This window comes from Ornithodoros turicata, unplaced genomic scaffold (assembly GCF_037126465.1).
Source record: "Ornithodoros turicata isolate Travis unplaced genomic scaffold, ASM3712646v1 Chromosome29, whole genome shotgun sequence".
NCBI classification, from domain to species: Eukaryota; Metazoa; Arthropoda; class Arachnida; order Ixodida; family Argasidae; genus Ornithodoros; species Ornithodoros turicata.
In genome coordinates, this window is record NW_026999353.1 from 897362 (window position 1) to 923170 (window position 25809).

At 43.6% G+C, this 25809-nt stretch overlaps 1 protein-coding gene across 1 annotated transcript in view; it reads right to left on the reverse strand.

Moving 5' to 3' along the window:
• Nucleotides 1-21998, reverse strand: part of LOC135373681 (uncharacterized) — a 30109-nt gene extending 8111 nt beyond the window's left edge. The window contains exon 1 of the mRNA XM_064606768.1: nucleotides 21953-21998. The gene's annotated coding sequence lies outside the window, so the exon portion shown is untranslated. The remainder of the gene's footprint in view (nucleotides 1-21952) is intronic.
• Nucleotides 21999-25809: the final 3811 nt, after the last annotated feature.

Below are 25809 nucleotides of genomic sequence, written 5' to 3' on the forward strand. Positions count from 1 at the left end.
GCGACCCTTCCGATGCTCCCTGTAACAAGGAGTTTCGAGGAAGGCTCAAGGTCGCTCCGCGGTCCCCAGCCGGCCGCGCTGCCACCCCGCCGGCGAACACATCCACCCACAACAACCACACTTCCTGGATAACGGAAGGACGACACACTTGAAGCATAATTAAATGTTGAACAACTGTAACGGGCCAGCGTATATGTTTAACCCGTGTGGCTGAAGGGAGCAAAATTTAGAGATGAGGTAGGATTCGCGATTTTTTCGTTTTATGTCATTTGTATATCCGGATTCAAGGAGTACAATTGATAGATGAGTATTAAAGTCATGTCCCGATGCATTAAAGTGTACAGAGACAGGGGTGGGGCGATTATTAATTATGTCAGATTTGTGGCCATAAAATCCTTCTCGCATGAAATTTGATGTTTCACCAATATATTGGACGTTGCATTTTTTGCACATAATCAAATAGCATAAATTAAATGAATTGCAATGTAAAGAGTGTCGTATCTTGAATGTGAAGGAATTAGCGTTACTAGAGATAGATGTACATGGGTTTATGAAATGACATGTTTGACAACGTGTTTTATTGCAAGGAGAGCAACCGGGTTGCTGTCGCACTAAGCGGGAGGATGTGAGGATGTTGCGAATACTGCGAGATCTGCGGAAAGTTACAACTGGAGCAGTTGGGAAAATATCTTTAAGTTTTTCATCGCTGTGCAATATGTTCAGATGACGTTCAAAAATGGATCTAGCGTTGTTCAATGTTTTGTTGTAGACGGTGACGAAAGCGATATCATCGCGCTGTTTTATAGGCTGATGGGAGAGCAATGTATCTCTCTGCAAAAAACTACATTTTAATCGAGCGTTCTCTATGTATCTCTCTGCAAAAAACTACATTTTAATCGAGCGTTCTCTATCAGTTTCGGCGGATAATTGCGTTTCTGAAAGTCAACTGACATTTCTCTAGCGCGTTCAAGAAAATCATTGTCGTTAGAGCATATGCGCTTAAGGCGTGTAAATTGACCGTACGGTATATTCCTTTTTTGGAAATTTGAGTGATGGCTTTGGAAGTGTAGGTATTGACGTTTATCAGTTGGCTTCTTGTAGAGGTCGGTAATAAGTTTCCCAGATTGTGTAGATATATTAACGTCGAGGAAATTTACCGAGGTATTAGAATGGTTACAAGAGAATTTGATTGTATCGTGAACCGAGTTAAAATGTTCAAAAAACGAGCGCAGTGAATCTTCATCGCTAGACCAAATACCAAAAATGTCATCGATGTATCTAAGAAAAACTAGAGGTTTCGTCGGAAAAGAGTCCAGTGCTTTCTGTTCGAATTGCCCCATAAAAATATTTGCATAGTTCGGGGATACACGTGATCCCATAGCTGCACCTTGCACTTGGACAAAATGGTTGTCATTAAAAGTAAAGTTATTATATTGGAGAACGAGTTGAAGAAGGTGAATAATGGCGGAAGTTTGGAGGATCTCAGAAGGGAAGGAAGAGAGGTAAGATTCCACGGCGCCAAGACCTTCGTCATGTGGTATATTGGTGTATAGCGATGCAACGTCCATGTTAACGAGAGTCATGTTACTAAAATCCATAAATTGGTCGTTTAACGAGTTAATTTTGACTAGGAAATCATTGGTGTCCTTGACGTATGATGGAAGAAGCAACGGAATGTGTTTTATGCAGTGGTCAACAAGAAGGGATATGTTTTCAGTCGGTGTGTTGATGCCTGAAATTATCGGTCGGCCAGGGTTGTTCTCTTTATGTACTTTGATGACGAGGTAGAAGGAACCAGGTGTGGAGTTCTTTGGTTTGATGAAGTCTGCAATGTCGCGTGGAATCAGGTTTTTGTCAAGGAGCTCGGTAATACTTTTGTTGATAATTTTACAAAACGATGCCGTAGGGTCATGATCAAGGGGTCTGTAAAACGAAGTGTTAACCAGGTGCTTGTTAGCCTCACTAATGTAGTCTGAGGTATTCATAACAACGATGCCGCCGCCTTTGTCAGCGGGCCTAATAATGATATCATTCCGAGATTTAAGATTTTTCAATGCAATTCTTTCTGATTTTGACAAATTGCAACTTATGTTGTTACTTGAAGACGTTAGTGTGCGTTTCATGTCATTAAAGACTGCTTTGATGTAATTATCAATTTGATGGCTAGTTTTGGAAGGGTCCGGGGTCCAAATGGAAGGTTTTTTGAAAAGAGGTCGACCTATCTGTTCGTTACCGTGAAAGAATGTTCGTAGGTGCATTCTTCTGCCTAAATTTTGTAGATCGTTAAGAATATTTGCTGACAACCACCGGACTGTACCGCGTCTTCTGTGTTTCTCAAGGCCCGTAAGTTGTTTGATAAAAAGGCTAGGTTTATGTCACATTTCCATTTCTACTCAGATTGCATTGCGCAAAAAGTTGTTCCCAGAGGTCTAAGGCTTCAACTGTTCGCTACGTTTGATTTCCATTCCCCTCGTAGCTCTAGAAGATGGTGTGATACTTTGACACGTGCGTCTATAGACCTAATCAGAATTCTGCGATCAGAGAGTTCCCTAAAAATTAAGGATATTGACAACCAGCTTCGACAACTTGCTCATTCCCTAACAGCCAGCGAGATTGAAGCACTTGAATTGTTCGCATCTCACAAATTGTCTGAATTACAACATGTTAAGCATAAGAAAGCCCAACGTGACCACATTAGTCTAACAAATATCAGCAATATTAACATATCGAGTGTATTGTCTGAATCTCCATCCGCTCCTATTGCCAACGCTAAGGATGTTGTGTTGAATCTGTCTAGCTCCACTTTAGACCAAACAGAAATCAATGTACTCTCTAAAGGATTAAGCTTCGTCCCTACCCCGCCAGCAATTGATGAGTTTGATATTCTTAACGATCTACAAAATTTAGGCAGAAGAATGCACCTACGAACATTCTTTCACGGTAACGAACAGATAGGTCGACCTCTTTTCAAAAAACCTTCCATTTGGACCCCGGACCCTTCCAAAACTAGCCATCAAATTGATAATTACATCAAAGCAGTCTTTAATGACATGAAACGCACACTAACGTCTTCAAGTAACAACATAAGTTGCAATTTGTAAAAATCAGAAAGAATTGCATTGAAAAATCTTAAATCTCGGAATGATATCATTATTAGGCCCGCTGACAAAGGCGGCGGCATCGTTGTTATGAATACCTCAGACTACATTAGTGAGGCTAACAAGCACCTGGTTAACACTTCGTTTTACAGACCCCTTGATCATGACCCTACGGCATCGTTTTGTAAAATTATCAACAAAAGTATTACCGAGCTCCTTGACAAAAACCTGATTCCACGCAACATTGCAGACTTCATCAAACCAAAGAACTCCACACCTGGTTCCTTCTACCTCGTCATCAAAGTACATAAAGAGAACAACCCTGGCCGACCGATAATTTCAGGCATCAACACACCGACTGAAAACATATCCCTTCTTGTTGACCACTGCATAAAACACATTCCGTTGCTTCTTCCATCATACGTCAAGGACACCAATGATTTCCTAGTCAAAATTAACTCGTTAAACGACCAATTTGTGGATTTTAGTAACATGACTCTGGTTACCATGGACGTTGCATCGCTATACACCAATATACCACATGACGAAGGTCTTGGCGCCGTGGAATCTTACCTCTCTTCCTTCCCTTCTGAGATCCTCCAAACTTCCGCCATTATTCACCTTCTTCAACTCGTTCTCCAATATAATAACTTTACTTTTAATGACAACCATTTTGTCCAAGTGCAAGGTGCAGCTATGGGATCACGTGTATCCCCGAACTATGCAAATATTTTTATGGGGCAATTCGAACAGAAAGCACTGGACTCTTTTCCGACGAAACCTCTAGTTTTTCTTAGATACATCGATGACATTTTTGGTATTTGGTCTAGCGATGAAGATTCACTGCGCTCGTTTTTTGAACATTTTAACTCGGTTCACGATACAATCAAATTCTCTTGTAACCATTCTAATACCTCGGTAAATTTCCTCGACGTTAATATATCTATACAATCTGGGAAACTTATTACCGACCTCTACAAGAAGCCAACTGATAAACGTCAATACCTACACTTCCAAAGCCATCACTCAAATTTCCAAAAAGGGAATATACCGTACGGCCAATTTACACGCCTTAAGCGCATATGCTCTAACGACAATGATTTTCTTGAACGCGCTAGAGAAATGTCAGTTGACTTTCAGAAACGCAATTATCCGCCGAAACTGATAGAGAACGCTCGATTAAAATGTAGTTTTTTGCAGAGAGATACATTGCTCTCCCATCAGCCTATAAAACAGCGCGATGATATCGCTTTCGTCACCGTCTACAACAAAACATTGAACAACGCTAGATCCATTTTTGAACGTCATCTGAACATATTGCACAGCGATGAAAAACTTAAAGATATTTTCCCAACTGCTCCAGTTGTAACTTTCCGCAGATCTCGCAGTATTCGCAACATCCTCACATCCTCCCGCTTAGTGCGACAGCAACCCGGTTGCTCTCCTAATAATAAATAATAAAACATAAATAATAATAAATAATAAAACACGTTGTCAAACATGTCATTTCATAAACCCATGTACATCTATCTCTAGTAACGCTAATTCCTTCACATTCAAGATACGACACTCTTTACATTGCAATTCATTTAATTTACGCTATTTGATTATGTGCAAAAAATGCAACGTCCAATATATTGGTGGAACATCAAATTCCATGCGAGAAAGATTTTATGGCCACAAATCTGACATAATTAATAATCGCCCCACCCCTGTCTCTGTACACTTTAATGCATCGGGACATGACTTTAATACTCATCTATCAATTGTACTCCTTGAATCCGGATATACAAATGACATAAAACGAAAAAATCGCGAATCCTACCTGATCTCTAAATTTTGCTCCCTTCAGCCACACGGGTTAAACATATACGCTGGCCCGTTACAGTTGTTCAACTTTTAATTATGCTTCAAGTGTGTCGTCCTTCCGTTATCCAGGAAGTGTGGTTGTTGTGGGTGGATGTGTTCGCCGGCGGGGTGGCAGCGCGGCCGGCTGGGGACCGCGGAGCGACCTTGAGCCTTCCTCGAAACTCCTTGTTACAGGGAGCATCGGAAGGGTCGCCTTGCGTTTTTCGGCTGTCCGCGCTGTGAACTTTCCCCTGTTATGTGTCTGTGACACATGACCCTGGGCTATATTTTTTGGTCTTGTCCGGTCTGCTACTTATTTTACTTATTGTTTTTTCAACTCCCTCAGCTAGATTAGTGTCTTCGGTTGTGTTTTTGCTTGTCTATTTCCCTTTCTCCCTCCCTTTCTACTGGTATATATACGTCCGGTTGTACGGCTACTCTTTAACCTGATGAAGTGCAGACTCTGCACGAAAGCCTTGTTCATCTTAATTGTAATAAAGTGTTCCTACCCGTTTTTTCTTCACTCAGTGTAATCACAGTTAATTGGACTTTGGCGTTGCTTTTTAGTTTGTACTAGATTCAACATTTGTCAGAGTACTATTCTGTACAATAGTAAAACATCTCACATAATATTTCACGGGAAATCCTTCCCTAGCGAACACCGCGAGTTATTCATCCACGATATCTGGGGAGGTTACCTGCTCCACGTGAACAGCCTCAGAGAACTTTGTTATGGCACAAATCATCGTGACGATATATGTAATTATCCTCCGATTCAGTCACAGGCAACGGCCCCACTACGTTAATAACCAGTCGACGAAAGACTTTAATGATAGATGGCACAAACCAAATACGTTTCCCTCCTGGTTTGGCATGCCAACTCTGTGGAAAGTATCGCATGACCTCACATAGTACTTGATACATTCAAAGGGGCACGAACATTTTCCAATTACTATGTTCAATTAAACAACGTAGCGAACGATATTGAAATGTGTTTGCTTCTAGCGAGCGTCCTTAATACGAAACAATGCCATTCACAGAGCACAATCCGCGCGAGTCTCTCCGTATCCTGCGAACCGGGTCACGTCACCATGTTCCAAGACACAGAGTTCCACAGCTAAAGGTGAACCTATTCTTTTAAAAATATATCATTACTTTTTCTCAGATGAAATCAGTTTCAATATGGTATATCCTGAAGGGCACTCTCTAGGAGGGCATTAGCAGACTCCTAAGGCAATGTCTTAATTAACGTTCAATAATTAACTTTTTAATTGTAAAAGCTACGAAGATGTTCCAGTGAGAAAATCTGATCCCTTCGGTCACCTCATACCAAAACCGCTTTCAGAACAAAAATCCGTTGGATACAAAAAATTCGTGAAGGAACAGCTTTTTTTTTTTTGTTCATTGCGCATTTGCGAAGACGCGTCTTTCCTTCACATCCAGTGTGAGGAAGTGAAAGAGCACAGTGCCGCCTCATGTGTCGAAGACACATGAGTCATGAGTCATCATGTGTCGAAGACACATGAGGCGGCAGAGCTTTAACTTGAGCTTTAGTTGAGCTTTAGTTTGAGCTTAACTTGAGCTTGAGCACAGAGCTTTAACTTGACAGAAACAAAACAAAAACAAACGTATCGGGTGCACCTATCGCAGCCCCTGTCTTGGGTTGCATTTTCTGTTCTCTTTTAATCTTTTCCCACGACGCAACAGGCGATAGTGTGCTCTTTCATCCTCTCGTATTGGGGCTGAAGGAAAGACGCATCTCCAGAGATGCGCAATGAACAAAGTAAAGAAAAATGTGGTATTCCTTCAAGACTTTTTTTGGGAACGATCTGTCGAGTAGACTTTTGTATCGGGTGACCGCAGAGATCAGATGGTCTCAATGGAACAGCTTCGTAGCTTTTAAAATAAAAAAGTTAGAAAATTAATTGACAAGGGGCGACGAAAAAATAATTTTGGATAGACTACACAACTGGCAAAGCACTTACATTTGGTTGCATTTGTGTAGACACTCCGTTTTTTCATTAGCCCCTGGCCTTTTTTCGGTGGGACACCTGGTATAGCAACACCGAATTCTAAGCGCTGGAGGGGGAGGGGGGAGATTTCACTCTTCGAGCCAATGACGGACCCCACTCAGACAAGTTGCAGCTCGCGAAGGAATCGTTTGCGGGAACATCGCTGTGACCAAGAAAATAAATATATAACCATCCTGAATTCTGAGTGGCTGACGGCGGTCAACGCCAAGATGACGCGTCTGTATTGTCGCAAGGATATCGCACGGCGCGCGGGGTATGAGGGCGAAAGAGTGCAGTGAATATTCATTAGTCCTGGAGACATTAATTACTGTTCTGTGGCATTTTTTTAACGTTCACTGTCGGAAGCGTATCACAATTGATTTCAAAAAAGTGCGCCTCATAGACCTATTTGTTGCCCCTTTAAAACACCGAGGCCGGTGAAATTTGTCTAAAGGTCTCGTATAGTTTTCTCAAAAACTGAAGTGACCTGACCTGGCTTTTCATACTGAACAAATGCCTCTGCGGAATTACGAGCTGATTGAAGGCTCACCTTTTTTTGTCTCCGCAGCTCCGGTACTTTTAAAAGGACGTCACGTTCCTCATTTTGTATCTTTTACCAGGTATAAACAGGTTTCAAAGCAGAATCCGCCATCTGCTGATCTATTAGCCTCTATTATCTACCTGCGGCGTTAGATGTCACTGGAGAAAGGATTGTGCCTTCCTTAGCGTCTCGTCCATTACCTCAATCAAAAGCATTATTTCACTGAAATACAGTGTGGCACTTGTAGCAAAAAGCTGCATTATACAGCTTGAAAGAGCTCCAAACCCGTGAATAAATCTGACAGTGGCGAAAACAAAAGTATAAATACGTGAGACAACAAAAGAATAAACGAAATAACTACACATATCTGAACCTGGCGGGCAGACAGTTTTCAGAAAAAATACAAAATACAATACAATGCCGAAGATACAACGGGAGTAATAAATAAGTACACTCTAAATATTTTCACACCTTTAAAGGTGTAAAATTGGTGTATTCTCATGTATTACACCTATTTGACACCCTAGAACCTTGGCTTGAAAATTTTCGAGGGTGTAACTATAGGTGAATTACACCCTTTTATGAAACATTGTCAGGAGGGTGTGATGAGGGTGCAACAGAAGGTGTATTTGGAGGTGGGACAGGCTCCATTACACAGGCTAAATGTATTCCTGTTCCTGTACAGTGTTGGAGTGCTTGTGGTACTCAGAACTTAAGCTCATGATACAAGTTGTGATATCAAGACCAAATGCACTGTTACTCAGCATTTGGTACACTGTCATCTAACCCCTCAAGGTTAGATGACTGGAAAATATAAAAGTACCACTATGTGATAAAGCTGTATTAAGTGATACGTTTGAATACCTTCATGCCTACGTAATGTAGGATATGTATGCTGCATGGCATAATGTCAACCGAATAAAAGCATAACTATTCAGTTCCTGTGATTGTGTCTGATATGTATGATGCCCGCATATACCCACATCAATCACCTATAACATGTGTGCTGTGCAACATGTGTCTGCAATGTCCTATTTTTGCTTCACACAGGGTACAGCTGAGTAGTATACCTGGAAAGTATTACAAGTTCAGTGTGAGAAAAGTATATTCTTGGCTTTTTAAAGAATATTTTGCATGGCTGTGATCGAAGAGTGATGCCAAGATAGCCACAATGACACTCCAAAGTACCAAGCATGTGCCTTCTGTAAAAACTAGAAACACTATATTTTCGCAGTGAAGCTGTAATAATTTCCAGCTGCCTCTTCTATGGTTTGCGGGTTACATTACACCCTTCCATACAATTACACCCTTGATTTCTTGAGGGTGTTCTGTTACACCTTAAAAGGTGTGCGCCATGCACATGTTCTTTTACACCCTTTAAGGTGTAAAATTATTTAGAGTGTAGTAGGAAATGCTCGACAGAACAAAGTGTACTGAAGTGTCCTTTTGTTTTTTTCTGGTACCATAATTTGTCATTGAGAATGGTATCTGCCATGTTACAGCTGTGCGGGTGTGATACATTGGCAAGGCTTCCGTTAAATGTACTAAACAAAGAAAAATGCAATTATACCGCTTAGCGGCGTCTCTATACGCCAGCGCGAGCTTACACTTGTAAAGGTTTTGCACTGGTGGAATAACCAGTTGACCGAAAGCTCTACCGGTACCGGACCTTGCCGGTAGGTTTATTATGCCACGAATAGGTTTCCTGTGAATCGTCGCCAATACCTGTAAGTTTCGTTCAGTTGCAGTTCCGCACACCAGAGAGCAGTAATTGAGATGCGACTGGAACATAACATTGTAGATTATTAGTTTAGCCTTTTAAGGCAAAACAAAACGGCTTCGATTAATGACCCCTGTCACTTCGGATGGCTTTGGCTTTGTAAAGGATATGTGGCGATTCCTGCTCATGCGCTCATGAAAATGGACACCTAGGAAGTTTACTTCAGATGTTACATCAGTTGCATTAGAGTTAATGGTTATAGCAGACTTCAATTCGATTGGTTTATTCCTTGGCCGAAAAACGACCGCCTTCATTTCGTTAATGTTAATTCTCAGCTAGTTTTCGGACGTCCAATTTTCTAAAAAAATTAAATCATCATTTGCCTGCTGAACAAGATCATCAACAGTGGCACCAGAGAAGAGTACAGTGGTGTCGTCAGCATACATATTAACTTCACCGTGCGCGCACCTCTCTATAATCTCGTTAACGTAAAAGTTAAATAAGAGCGACCCTGACATGCTTCCTTATGCACACCTGATGTTACTGTTGACAAATCCGAGACAACATGATTTATTGTGACTCTTTGTTTTCTATCATCTAGATAAGACTTGAATAACTTCCATGGTATGCCACGAATTCCATAACCACGAATCTTCTTTAAAAGCACCAAGGAAATCTCCTAGCGTCATACGCTTATCTACAAAATTCTGAAATTAATTCCTTTAAGTGTCAGCAGGGCAATTTCTGTAGACCGTAGTTTTCGGAAGCAGTGTTGACAATCTGTTAACGAACCCTACTTTTCTAAATTGAAGAAAGTCTACTATGTAAGAGTTGCTGAAAATTCCTCGCAAATACAGAGAGCACGGAGATTGGTCTATAATTCGACATGCGATCTCTGTCGCCACCTTTATAAATGACAACAACCTCGGCTACCTTCATACTTGATGGGAACTCGCCTGATGATATTGAGATATTATATATACAGGCTCAATGCGGTGCAACTAAGTCGATGATATACTTCAGTGGCAGAATCTGTAGACCATATATATCCGTGCTCCTGGAATTTTTCATGCCCTGAAAAACCGACACGACTTCTTCAGCGGTAACCGGAAATAAGTAGAACGAATTTGGACAAACTGTGGCATCTCGCTCAACACTATTTATTTCATCAATATCAACAATGTTAGAGAAAAAAATCGTTAAAATTATCAGCCGGCTGCTTACCACTAATTATGCTCCCATTAATGTTTTATTGAGACTGCCTTTTGCGATCACTTTCGCGATTTATTAATTCGTTCAGGTTCCTGCATATAGAGTGTCTTACCTTGCCTTATCTCTTTATTAGCGAGGTTATACGCTGTGTCGTCAAGGCCTTATAATCGCAAGAGTGCCGTTTGCGGAGAAATTTACTAAAGAGCCTCGCCCGCTTTGGGATCATCCTAAGGTAGGTGTTGGTAACCCAGGGCTTGCGGGCACTTTTGCACTGTACCCTAATTCATGTTTGGAAATGACTGTTGTAGTGACATATGATAATATTAACATAACCTTCCTACAGTAGTGAAACATTACATTAGTTTCATGTTGTGCGCTTTCTCAATTAATTTCAGCCACTGCTCTTAGAAAACCTTCTACCCTATCTGTGGTGACAAGCTGATAGGTAGTTACTACCTCCTTTCGACCTTTCTTCCTTCTGTGAGTTCATCGTACGAACTAGGACAACGCTGCGGTGCCCCTTTCCTCCATTGGAGCGACACACTAGCAGCAAACAGGAGAGCACGCAGACACTGGGAGATGGCCGCACGTTTCTTATTCGATCTCTTCCTGATATCTCGCAGGAGGCCGCTTAGATGAGAGAAATGAACCGGTGTCGTGTTACGTAAACTTTGCCCCAAGCTATGACAGGATGATGTATATCGAAGACTTGCTGCTCCATTTTGACGGGGTTAGAACTCCTCATCGCTGTATTTCAGCCCTTGTTAGGCTTTTCACCCCGTTAGAGATGAACAATATCCTCCCTATAACACAATCCTTTTCTTTAAGCTACCCATCAAATCGGTTTTTATTAACCAGCTCAAGGTCGCGGGTTCGATACCCGTCTAGAACGCTAGCAATGAGGGAGAGAGGAAAACGTGCGTTCCAGCACCGTGTGCCGGTAATTTTCGGCGCCGGTCAATAATAAAAAAAGAAAAAACCTAGGTGGTCGAATTTACACACAGTTCTACCCTGCTGCACGTGCAGCATGTCACCACACAAATAAGCTGACTCACCTTAGGTGTAGAGCTACTTCAAATTTCAATTTCGAGATATGGATAAGGCCAATTTAGACTGCAATGTTTCGCCGAGCAGGCGCTTGGCTCTTGCCGACAACACTTTCCCTTCGGGAGACGCAACTCAGTTGCGCTGCGCATGCGCCACCAAACATGTCCCGTGTCGTACTTTGCCGCCACCGCCTTGCGGTCTGCTCGCTTCGCGTGCTCGTGGGCTAGCGGATCCCGTTTTGCTTCAGGATGCGATTTGTGGTAGTGGTGCAGGAGCTTCGCCGAATATTTCGTTCAAGTTCCTCACTGTACGCCCGTCGATGTTCACCATGTAAGGGGGGTGTTTCGGCAACTCCAGCGATTTGCATGCTCGGTCCAAAAGATCAGGGCGTCTTTACAAAATTGTTCCATGGCTCGCTCTGTTACAACAGATGCAACAGGCGGAAGTTCACTTTTTCTCATTCTGCACTGCACTCTCCCAGTCCAGGCAACCTCAGTACCACACTCTAAAAAAGGGGGAGTCGAAAGAGAGTATTAAGCAATTTTACACCATGTGCTGCGGATGAACTCTCACCAAACACCCTTGAAACTCCTTGTTTGTACATTTCCATGTTTTGATGCCTTAATAACTCCCTTCAACCTGCGCTTTACTCCGTGGCGAGAGTTAAGCGCGACACATCTGCATATTCCTGGACAGTTTTTCTCCTTGTCATTGCGCAGTTTAGCAACACTGATATCGAGGCCGTTGAGTTTGAGCGTCTGAGCTCTGCGGCGTGCGTCTCTCTCTGCTTGTCGTGCAGAGACCTGTTAACGGTCTATTGGACCGCTGAATAATATTTTCTTCGAATAATAACGTTTTTCAGCATGCTGAGCTGCAATGAATGCGACGACTGCAAGTCATATAGCTGCGTGTCCTACCACTATGTACTCAAGGTAAGTCTCCCTCCTGTGAAACGTACACGTATACGTTGCTTTGAAAGTAGGATCCGCTTTGTGGACACTGCTAACAAAATACGGTAGACGTTGGCCTGTACTTTGTTCACAAATATATGGTTGAGAGTTTCTTTCTTTTCATAAGCTTGGAAGTACCCTTTTGTTGTGTTCTAAAGGAACTCCGCTAAAGGAATTTTGACAATTATCAGGCCATCTGAATGACGATAGTTGAAATGTGATTTTAGCTAGGACACTGCGTACATGTTAACTAATGTTAACTATATTGTAGAATAGTCTGGCTTTAATGCCACGCACTACAGATGACGAAGGTGATAATTTCCCCTGAAAGGCCAGCATATCTTGGCATGACATTCAAGTGACAAACTGTGAAGGTGGTGTGAAGGAGGTCCCCTGCGCTGGTAAGTTTCAGTGGGGTGGGTACTACTGCTGTTCTGTATTAATATTTCATTCACATGTATCCTGTCGATGAGAAGTGGCGTCAGTGTTGAGTTCTAATGCTGTTGTTAGTAAGTTTCAGATTGACCACTGGTGTGCACAGCACAGCGGAAAATACGATGAAAAAGCGCTGCTCCACAAAGGAAGAAAGTTTTATGCAAATTGCAAGGAAGAGAAGGGCAACAGTTAAACAAAAGGGTAGGTACAATGCAGTGAATTAAATCCCCAATATTTTCTTCTTCTATTACATCACATCACAGTGCTGGACGAAAGTTTGCGGAACACGCTGCGGAGCATATCTTCCTCACCGTTGCAGGCCAGCAGCGAATGACACCTATAGACTTGCAAACAGATGACTGGGTTACCTAGGCACATGTCTGTAAGTTCATGCAGCCCCATTAGCTGCTAGCGTGTCACTCTGAGGAAGGCGCCGGAGCAGGTTCCATAAATTTTTTGTGTAGCACTGTACTAGCATCAATCAATTTTTCCACACGTATGATTCAAACCATTCATTTTCCTAGCACTATGTTTGTTTGGCATACGAAATGATTAATTAGCAAAAATATTTGACATATGATAGCATCACATATCGCCAGTGCGTGGACTCTCATTGCCTATATTTATGTTGCAGATTATTACACAGCAGGAGTAATTTATGTCGTTGCTCATCTGGTGAGGGAGATCAATCTGACTTGTTCACTTGTGTAAGTGCTTACTTTATTTCGTGTGCTTTATAATAGATATACAGCATAGTGCGTACACATACCTATTTTAGGAAAGCTACGCAGCAGATGAACAAGCTGGAGATTCACTCGCACACCAATATGCACATCCCAAACACTGTGATTTCTGCAAGTCTGGGACGGCACACACATTCTTACATTTTTTATGGTTTTTACGGTGCATCCTACTATCTGTCCCATCATTATATTTAAGGAAGTAAAATGTTTGCAAATAAGCGAGTTTTCAATTTTGGTGTGTATGTCCTCTGTTTGATTTGATTCTTCTCTAACTTTCAGTAACGAAAAAATTACTCTGCTCCTTAGATTAATAGGTCTACATTGCATACTTGACTGATACTACTTGAGAAGGCCATATAGAAAGGAATGTAACATAACTTGATAACTTCGTAATATATCGCTATCATTTCTCTCCCCTTAGCGGTGTCGCTTCAGACAAAAATGATCTATATCTCACAAAAATGCTCACAGAAGACCTATTCAAGTTGCAGTCCTGCTGTATCACGGTGAAGGGACGCGCCTGTAAAGTAAATGTCCGCATTCAAACATCACGAAGACTTCAACCTGAATTATGTTGCATTGGTTAGGGTACGCTTTAGGTGCCGTTAAACACTTTAGATCCTAACTTGTTGTTTCTAGTCATATGATTATGTTCCATGTACATAGCGTGTAATGTGCATTGTAATGTTCAACTTCTGCTCGTATCAGAGGCACAATAAATGTATGTTTTTTAAACATACAGTTTTACAACACTTCCTTGCATGTTTTTCAAGATGAAAAGTTGACTAGAGTAATGTACACACCGGGATAGGGGCATAATTTTTTCGCCTTATGTAGTGTAACCAAAACTCCCCAACGGAGTTACGTTAACCTCATGAGTGGAGTTGCTTTTACACTCGACATGCTGGAGTAAATATGGAGCTGTTTGTGAGTAACTTTTACTGCGTACTATAGGGGTAAATTTACTCCATAGTTCCCGGAGTTCCAGATACTCCTCAAAAAGACTATAGTTTTGCACATAGGAGTTAGGGTGTTTCACCCTCGCAAAGGTATCAGTATGACACCTGTTTTTTAGAGTGCAGGTGAATGTAAACAACTGCCAAGAGATTCACGAATGCAATTCTGTAGCTGGTAAGTGCGGCTCATGCTATGTTACACTAATAGGCACATATACATTGGTGTTCAATGCACTTGTCTCGCTGGTGTTTCAACAAATGACTCAGTGGCATAGACCAGCAAACTGGTGCGTAATGTACACCCATACTCCCATGTTCCACCGAGTTCGCGTAGCGTGTTCGAAATTTCTAATTGTATCACCTCTTCTATTTTAACACCGAGTCATTATATGAGTAAGAAATATAGTGGTTTCGACAATACATTTATTTGTGCTGAATTATTCTTATTATACTGTACTTGTGTTTTTACTCAGAATTCTCATGCTGTATTTTTCACTGGAGCAAAAAAATAATGAAACACACGAGCACTGTGTGAAAACTGAGGACATTGCTTATCTTTACTGCAGTGCAGTGCAGAGTGACAAAAAGAGGATTTCTACCTGTATCATCTGTAGTAACAAAGCGACCCAAGGAACAATTTTGTACAGACGCCTTCACCTTTTGAGCCGAGCATGAAACTCACCGACGCTGCAGATACGTTCCCTCACGTGGTGAACATCGACGGACGTCCAGCGAGGAACTTTCAGCTGACGGAATATTCACTTTTCGAACTTTCGACGGAGTATTCAGCGATGGAGCTTCACCACTATCACAAATCCATCCTCAAGGCAAACCGATGTCTGCTAGCGCATGCGCACGCGAAGCGAGCAGGCTGCTAGACGGCGGCAAAGGACAGGTGATGTCACTGCTAGCGCATGCGCAGCGCAACTGATTTTGCCCGCCCGAAGGTTAAGTGTCGACCACCGAATCCCGCGTCTTCTTTCGAAATAACCATGACGCTGTTGACACAATGGTCGTAATAGTATAAGGTGAACAAGATAGTTTTCGAAACAACAGTCGCCCTTTTCACATATGCACTTGCTAGTATGGCACTTCGTTGGGACGTCTCTTGGGACATCACCGAGACTGGCCCGGCATAAAAGGAGGTTATGGACTGTGACTTCACTCTAATGAAGCTGAAGAAAACATTGAAGGTTGTGAATGAGGACTCTTTCTGAAGCACATCGTTTGCTTCACTCCACAAAATTGGGTGGTGTTCAGTGCCTCAATATACGCGCTGCAAAGGATTGAAAATTCTGGCATCCGAGGCTCCTCCGCGCCGTTAGTTATGGACGTGTTAATGGCTTACAAACCTGTCTAAGAAGCAGGGCACAGGCTGGTTCTCCAATGGGTTAAGGCCCATGGTGGTGTCAAAGGCAATGAACAGGATAACAGCGCCACCGAAGCAGCTCTCTCGTCTCGGAGACGGGCGCGTACTGCAAGCTGTTGAGAGATGAGGTCGTCGGGCCGTACTTCGACATCTCGTGACTCCTCTGGCTACCCGCCATCGCACCGCTAACATACCCCCCCCCCCCTGCCACCGCGGTAATGCTAAGCAGGGTTGATCTAGCGCTCGCTTTCATGCCCCATGCCTGCACATATCCCTCGACAAGATGCCGAACGCGCCTCGATGTGGTCTTCACAAAACAGGGGCGCTACGCTTGAGACAAGTTGCCTCTCCCCACTGCAGCCACTACGGTGCTGTTGAAGATCTTGAACACATTATTCTCCACTGCCCACACTACCAACCTTACCGAACCGTACTTTTCGGATACCTCAACGAGCTAGACTCCTGCCTCCTCTCTCTCGCAAAATTGCTTTGTCCCTGGCCACATCCAGCATGCCAACGCTCTACCCTCAATGCTCTCTTCACCTTTCTGGACGCCGCAGGACTTCGATCATATTGTGAAGGGGCTCATTATTTCTTTCCTCGCATCACCTACCAGCAATGGGGTAGAGTATCATCCCCGGTGATGAAGGTCCCCGGTCATCAACCCCTAATAAAGTTGTTTTGGGCTCTTCCCCGGAACACGGTTAAATCACGTATGCGCACTGCGAAACCTCAGTCATTGGCGTTCGGCCACACCAAACTCTCATTTATGTAACACTTCAGGGAAACCGGGATATCTACCACTTGACCGGAAGGAGGCATTAGTTGTTCCCATTGTGAAACAAGGCACGTCCCCGAATGCCCTACAAAATGCCCAAAGAAGTATTCTGAGTCCGACACTCTTTAATGTGCTGAATGCTGCCTCAAACCGATAATTCCTCAAAAAGTGGAGCTCTGTGTAAATGTAGTTGACGTTGTCCCTTGGACAGTAGGAAAAACGCAACTTGCCATTCAGCACCGTTTCAGCTCGCCCAAAAAGAGCTGTAAAGTCAGGCAAACCTGTAGGAGTTGCATGCTTTTCTCAACGCTTGTAATTTGGATGGTTCAGATATGTAATAGTCCTGCCGGACATTGGGCCCTTTTCCAGCAATTTCCAAGATTGCCGCGCCGAGGAAAGCTCATTCAAACCGTGGGAGAGTACATGAGTTGCCTGTGTGCCCTTGACGAGAAGCCCCAGTCCGCGAACATACCGACAAAGGAGTGAGAAGAAACGAAGCGCTTCGTAAAGGTCTTTATCCAGTGGTAACATCGTAACTTTTGTTTCAGGTTGCCGCCAGTCCCCCTTGCAGTGTGAAAGTCACATCCTTTTGATTGGTAAAAGAACGTTGTGGAAGTTTGGAAAAACGTAAAATGAGCCAATTGCGAGACCCCTGCAGATGATGGCTGCCACTATTGGATCAGTATCATCCGAAAGCTTTACAGGACCTTTCACATGATATAAAGTGACCGCGTTCAAGCGCATTTTTCGTCCGCCAAGTATCGCAAAACCACGAGTGGTACGCGAAAATTAAAACAGGTTCGATCTTAATTATTTCTAAAACCCCAGAATATTTTTCAAAGTTAATTTCACAGGGGCAGAATTATGCCTGTACTTTGCGCTGTTGGTAAGGTAGATACCTTTTCTCTTTTTGATTGAAACGCTGGGCTACCTTTACGTGGAGCGATTTTTCCACCCAAAGGCGCTCCTCGTATGTTTACGAGCGAGCTTTGCTTCGTAGTCTTTGCTTTGTAATTTACTGCCCAGATGTTGCATTCTGTACTTATTTTGCACTTATGGTACGTATGTTTATTTGTTCCTTTGGAGACGCAGGGCAATACTTTCGTGGGAGCCTTGAACTTGCTATTACGCACTTTCATGGGAGTCGCACGCACGACGTTTGCGTATGCGCGTGCACATATTCAATATTCTCCCGCACATGTGCTTGAGGCAATGCACAAACGCACGCTATGAGGCTGTCGTGCGAGTTAATATTAGGAAGGCATAACTACGGCCACAGGGAACAGAAAGTTACAACACGTGAGAATACAAATTTGTGGCTGCCTGCTTGCAGCCGTCTCTGAGCTTGGGGCGCAATAAGTGATAGTTCGAAAGCTGTGCATGCTACCTTTAATTAGTTTTATGCCCCGTAGCGTTATTTCGGAACCACGATGAGTACTATATACAAAACCCGTAAGACCGCTGTGATGACAGTATGTTGCTGCTCTCAAGTATAACACGTTCGCCCTCCACGAGCTGTGTCAGTGCCACCGTGGGAATCAAAATTTTCGACAGAACAAAGCACAACTAAAATCCCTCGTTTCCGGTAGCCGTAGATACCTTAAGCCCTCCGTGTGGTCTTCAGTAATCCTTTTGGCATCCATGCGGTTGAACCCAGACACTTTATATCATGTGAACGGTCATTTCTAAACCTATCGGATGATGCTAATCCAATGGCTGCATCCATCACCTGCAGGGGTCTCGCAATGGGCACATTTTGCGTTTTGCGAAAGTTCCACAACGTTCTTTTTCCAATGAAAAGGATGTGACTTTCACACTGCCTGGGGGACTGGTGGCAACCTGAAACAAAAGCTACGATGTTACCATGCACTGGATAAAGATCTATACGAAGCGCTTCGTTTCTTCTCACTATATACTTTGTCGGTATGTTCGAGGACTCAAGGGCGCACAAGCAACTCATGTACTCTCCCACGGTTTGAATGAGCCTGACGGGACTGGGAGACCATTGGGTAAACGTAAAGTGATGCTCTGGGGACACTACAACAAGCTCACGCAGTGTGGTCATTCATTTCTCGGTCAGCGGGAGACCTGTAGCAAAGAAGAGGTTGAACGTCGCGTGCTCGTAGGTGAGGCGCGCAAGGCCGCAGCCTCTTGAACCCTGCCTGAAAAAATAAAAAAATAAAAAAATCGCTGCGCGTCTCTCGGGTAAAAATAAAAGATTGTCTCACTGGGCGTCTAAAGTAGAGACATGACGCCACCTTCTCAAAAATAATCAAGGAAATCGAAGATGGTATTTTTGAGAAAATTGAGATGCAACATTGGCAATTTTCGCCTACTATGTGCGATTCGCAAGCTAATAACACAGAAATCACTAGACTGAAAAAGATTAACTTTATACAGCACGAAAGGCCTTTCAACGTCCTATCGAATGGCACTAGGCTCGATGTCCTCAGACGTACCGTCATGAAGCAAATTGGTAACAAAATTTGGCCTTTTTGAACGCTTACGCCAAGTTTGGCATTTTTTAACAGAAAATCTGTGGCCCTCAGATTTTTATGGGTGGCTGTCGACCGTGTCTATGGTGCAGCCTATAATCACAAAAAACCTCCAGTTCCTAGGCATAAAATCAGCGGTGCTAGATCCTGTTAAAGTCGGTCCAGAAGAAAGCGCCCTCAAGCATCCTCCGACTTTCCTCCTCTTCCTCGCGGAAACTACCCCACGAGCATCGCACGTGGTGTGGTTTACTTCGTTTGAGCTGTCCTGTAACATATATTTTTTTCTGGGCGAATTCAAAAATACGACTTTGATCCGTTGTTCGATTTAAAATGAAACTACCCAGGGCATCAAATTCCTTTGCGGTTTTGCTATATGTTGTGGAGATAAAATGTTGTTCGTTACCTTTGCCCGTCAGTACAACCGTTTCGTTTTTTTTAGCGTAGGTCGTCACCGTGGAATGGTACCAAGGACATCGTTTTTCTGAGCGAAATGACAACAAGGGTACGTGCTTAGCGACCAAAGCATTTACTTTATTCTTAAATGGTGTCCAATTTTGTTCTACGGACTGCTGAAGAATGCCACCAGCAAAGGAAGGAACGAATATTGCTAGCTCAACTCGCATTGCGTTATAGTTGCCTTGTTGTAGTCCCTTATCACTTTGGAAAATGCCAATCGCCGTGGTACCACAAGTTATATACCAAAATTGATTATTTTGTGATCACTTATACCATCCAAATATGTAACAAATTTGATTATGGAACAATCCAATAAGAATACCAAATCAATCACGCTGGACGAGCTTGACACAACACCTGTTGGTTGAGTGATCATTTGAGTTAAGTTAAATAACAAACATTTATCAAGAATGTGGGTCGCAGCACCATGATGACATAAAATAGAAGCATGCTACCGCTTCATTCATTCTGACGAAAATTGAAATCATCAGCAATTGTAAGGTCTGAGATAGGATGTAATTGTGGCACATTGTATAGACAATCATGAAATTCATCAATCAACATGCCGTTGCTACCAGGCAGTCGGGAACATGCTCAATAACACCATTGCTTCATACGTACACACTCTCATACAGCCTCAATTGAACTGACAATATCTATTTGCACTGCCAGGATATGCCTTTTTATAGCAATCATAACACCACCACCAACTCTTTCCTGCCTGTCTCGGCGGAATAAGTTAAAATCACCGGAAAATTTTAATATTGCACTATTGCTAACACTAGGATGTAGCCAAGTCTCTCAAACGATAACATATTTAGCACTAGTGGCGTTTCTCATGCTCATGAGCTCATCACGTTTAGGGAGAATACTTCTTATGTTGGTTAGAAGGCCAGATAAACCGTGGTAGGGAGTGCAGGAGTGGACGGATGGAGAGAGTGATTGCTATGGTTTTACAGTGTTTACGGTGCTCGAAACAGGGTCATACATGTACGTGACATTGTTCATTATCAATTTATCAAAGCGAAGCTCTTGTTGAAGTTGAACTGATAATTATTCTCCTTTTCATTGGCTATAGGCCATTTGAGAAAGTTCCAGGGAGCAGCGTGCGCTCTGGCAGGGCGTGCCGGGAAAGGCTGTGCGAAACGACAGCGATTTGCTATCGTCTCCGATCTTTGACGTCGTCGTACTGGCGCATGCGCCGTCGCTGTCGCTTTGCACAGCATTTCCCGGCATGCGCGCTGCTCCCTGGAACTTTTGCAAATGGCCTATTGGTTATGTATTGGCTTCTTCCTAGCTAAACGTACAGTCGATGAATAGTCATCGCTGACCGACTAAGATGGCGAGTAGCTAAATTGGCGAGCTGAGCAAGTAAAAAGTGCCCTGAAGCTGGTAAAGTTGGTTCAAAAGTACTTGTGTTATGTTGAACTAGTTCACTTTTATTATTATCATATTATTGTTGCTGTGTGTAAAGCGGCCACGGCGATGCGTCTGGTCAATCACACTGGTCTCAATAGGGGGTATGCGAAATAGCCATACCCATCGCTATCGCCATGAAGGAGACGCCATTAACAGGGCAGCTCGTTTTGACGCTTGTCCTCGCTTCGGTAGCCAGTGCGATCCAGTTTCGCTTCTCGCCTGCGAGTGTATATGGTCTTCTTCTGGGAAAAGCCGCGGCCAGCACATTTAACCCTTTATGAGGCGAGATGGTTGCCCGAAAGAAAAGTAGTTTGAATTTTAAAGGTGATGTTCTGAGCCGCCCGAACGGATAATATCTGAAATTTGGTTCAAATCGACAAAGTGCATCTCATGAAAAAAGTGGGACATATTTGTCCCAACAGCTTATTTGCGTTCAAAGGGAAGTGGGACACTTCTGTCCCACTGACCTGCTAGTGCATATGCTCTGACGTTTGGCAGGAATGTTTTATTCTGAAGCGTAGTTACACGGCGAACTGAAAGTTGCAGCATAAACTTCGGCGACATCTCACCCGTTGCCATCTGGTGTGCGACAGCGCGACGAGTAGTAAACAACTTCTATAAACATAATTAGTAACCCGCCTAAAATATGGTACGGAGAACTTCAATATCACGTGATATATGTCCTCCAGACGAGCAAACACGAACTTCGTCCTCGACGAACGTCGAGCATCGCCGCATTTCAGTTTCTAGAAATACTGTATATTGACACGACCTGTCCGAACAGCACGCAACCGCCCGGCAGGAAAACGCTTACTATAAGCACGTACACAGAGAGACAGGAAGCTGATAGATAGATTCAAGAGATCAACTTACCTCATTGGAGGCGGCAAACTTTTCGGCTACAACACCGTGCAGAGCAGAAGCCTGCGCAAAGGAATTTTCATAACTCCAAGATGCTGTCTGCACTGTTTCTTTCCAAGTGTCACATAAGACCTCATAACAATGTTCCTCGTTTGTTACACATGAAAGGGTTCTGTATTGAAAACTGACCTATGACCCAGAACGCGCACTGATATCGCAAAATCAGTCAATGTGCTCGCTCAAGATCCTTACCCTTGGATATGAACGGTGCGCAATATTCATTCCTCAATCTTGCATATGCATGATGCTTATCGTTCGTAATAGAATTTTCACAAAAACTAGCGTAGCAAAATGATGAAAACATGGCTAAGAACAAATCGAGCTGGTGAAGTTGGTGCATATAATAAAACCCCGAGTCTAACGAACACGAAGGGACAGACGCAAACACTTGAGGCTTCGTGTTTGATCCTGTCCATTCGTATTCCCTAGTCTCATCATACGGCGAAATACATGCCGTTTTAGCAGTTACGCTAGTTCTGAACCTGCTAGCAAGGAACTGCCACTAAGGCATTGTATACTATGAAACAGCAAGCAGTACTTTCGTGCTGACTTTCTACCAAAATAAATAGATCCTCCGGCCATGATATGGCGTGTGTCTCGATGTCTGAAACAGAAACTCTTTGGGCGCGCCATGGAGGAAGGAAACGCAGGAGCGGGCCTTCCAACTTTTTCCATTGGGACGAGCGTGCCAGCCAGCATATTGCATTCTGGGATGCTCCTGTCTGCCACGTGACGCTCGCTAACCCCCAAGAACATGCGCATGCCAGCTGCCAAAGAAGACGACGGCAGTCGTGGTTGTTAGTGATATTCTGGTTACAATTAACGCGGGCGTGCAGTTTTATTTCTATGTGTTTGGAGGTTTATTCTTGAGTTTCCTTTTTGATTACCAGGCCAGTCAAGGCCAGTCAAGGTCTGCTGGACAATCATGGAGGCTAGAGTAGCTTGATGGGCTTGTTGGTACATGACTCGGAGAACAAGGAGCAGTCTAAACAGGGACAACGACACAAGAAGACACAAAGGAGCCTCTGTTTGTGTGTCTTCTTGTGTCGTTGTCCCTGTTTAGACTGCTCCTTGTTCTCCGAAGCATGGAGGACTAGAAACATGATTCGGCGACTCTTGTGCCACGACGAGGCCACGTTTTGTATGTTTGTTGCTGAAGTGGTAAAGAACGCCATTAATCAAAGTTGTACAGCAATGGAGAAAATCAAATGAACCTGCAGCCGTAGGATAACGGCACCTCGCAAACGAACGATTCAAGATGATTCTCTCACGCACCGGGGCACGAAAGAACCGAACGACAGCCGCAGCCGGGGAAAGAATGCTTTAACACAACGTTGTTTGAGAAAAGGTGCTGACATTTTATGAGCAAATGACTTTAGAAAGGCATAAAGGCAAGGAAAGCAGCACGAGCAACAAAGCGTTGCTAAACCGAAACTTCAGGGAGGATCACGTGATGGGCAAGAAGTAATGGCGGTTTTGACACGAGCGACCGCCAGAGAGGTCCCACGGAAATCTGTTCGAAACGGCCGCTCCTGTATTTCCTTCCTCCATGGGGTGCGCACAGTTTGCCTTTGAAGAAAGTTTAGGCTGAATTGCCGCACGACTTTAGTTAAACACTCTTGCAATGACGCTGGTATCACACACTGCAAATATTTCATTATTGTACCTCTGGGATCCGACAAACCATCGCTGGAACGGAGCCAGTGACGAACTCGGTGGTGGATATTGTTTTTTCAGTGGCCGAATTCCGAACTGCGGTATGACTCTCAAACCAATTTGCCGTTAGACGGCTTCGTTCGCTGTGCATCCGAAATGTTAACGATGTTGGTGTTCTCCGTGTCTTCCACAAATCACGGAGAAACGGGGAAGTTCCAGTGAACGAAAAAAAAAAGCCTTATTAGGCAAACATGGACAAGCAGCCTTCTCATCTCTCCTCCTTCCCTCCTGACAGCGTGACAAGATGCCTTCAACAGTTAACCTTCTCCATTCGCACGCACAAGGTGTCCACCGCCGCGGATCGGTTTGACCCACAGTGCCTCGAGCCCTCCATGAGCTGAGGATTAAAATGTTCCATCTACACCGAAGACGTTGCCATTTGGACAATAGGTACATCGCAGGTAGCAGTGCGCTAAAGGTTTCAGTTTCTGCTTGAGAGAATTTGGTGGTACCAACCGCTTAATTCAATCCATAATGGAGAAAAAAAAAATGAATACACAAGTTTACCAAGAAAACGTCACAGTGCTCAACATTTTAATAGTACACGTTACCACTGATAAGGTTTCCAACACTTTGCACACAATCATTACTGTGAATCAAACATGAAAAGAAGCTAGTCGGCAAGCGATTTCCTTCGGTCATCGCTCTAAAAATAAAAGTAAAGAGAACATAAAACGGTCTACACTGAACAAGGGCTGTACAGGGGGATAGTAAATCCATGGTTAACAGGAGCTAAATTTCTCTTTGCTATTTTCAAATACAGGTCTGACAGGATTTTTATATGTTCGTTGCTAATCATGTATATAAGCTTTAGGCGAGCTTACCTTCGTCAATACGATAAGGGTGTAGTAGCTGAAGAATGAAAATGATACCTGGAGCGTGGGAGCGAGCGTCACGGGTGGGCGCGCGAAAGTATTTCGGTCGCCATCTTGGTTACCTGACATTAAACAGCTGTTCTTTGGCAGCCATCTCATCTGGTAACATTACTGTGGCTTGGCTACCACATTGGCGACTAAGAGGAACACCGCGGCGGGGCAATCAGCTGGCGCATCAGGGTTGGCTACTCCACATCGATTTGGACCAGGGCTTTTCGACCCCAGCAGGGAAGAATGGAAACTCTTGTAGATAAGATTCCAAGCTTTACTAGATGTAGCCAGAGTATCTTCGGACACGGACAAAATGAATTCGCTGATTTCGTGGTTAGGCCCGGCGAGTTTCAAGCTTCTGTATTCACTTATTCAGCCTAATTAGGTTGCTGACATTACCTTCGCAGAATTGGTCTAGAAGCTGGACGACTTTTACGCTGTCAAACGGTTTAAGGAATTTGAGAGAACGACGTTGTTTACAACAAAAGAGAGCTGTGGGGAGACAGTTTCGGAATTCTCTGCGAGGATAACAGCGATTATTGCATCTTGTGAATACGAGAGCGAGACGGACTTCTGAGCATCATCCTTTCTCACCCCATTCATAGTCGGGTTTCTGGATCAATGTCTGCGCAGGAGGTTGGTGCTCGAGGAAGACCTCACCATTGCCGTGGCGCTTCGGTTCTCTGAAAGCATTCTGCGTGCCGAACAGGAGTTCCGACAGTCGCAAGGACTAGCGGTATAGCCTACGATTTTGCCTGTAGGAAAGATTCAGGGCAAGCCCAGAGCATATCGATGTTGGAGATGTGGGAAAAACAAATCACGCGGACAGTGCCTGTCGTTTCAAGGACGAAGGATGCAACACTTGTGGAGGGACGGGTCACGTTGCTCGAATTTGCAATACGAAGAGTTCCAGAGGAAGTACACTTCACTAGAGTACAGTCAAAGGAGTTTCGAACGTTTTTGTAGCCGATGATAGAGATGGGAAGTTAATTAACTGCGTCTTTCAAGGTCCAAAAGTTGAACTACAGGGGGTACGGGAACCAAGCATACGCTGCTGAATCAGAGTACATGGTCTCAACTTGGGATACCGAGGTTGCAGGAGCCACAGTATACGTTGCAAGGATTCAACGCCCAGAATATAAATCTTAAAGGTCAATGTACCGTATAAGTGTGTATCCTAGAAGTATATCAAGGGAATGCATGATATGCTCGTGACCGAACACCAGC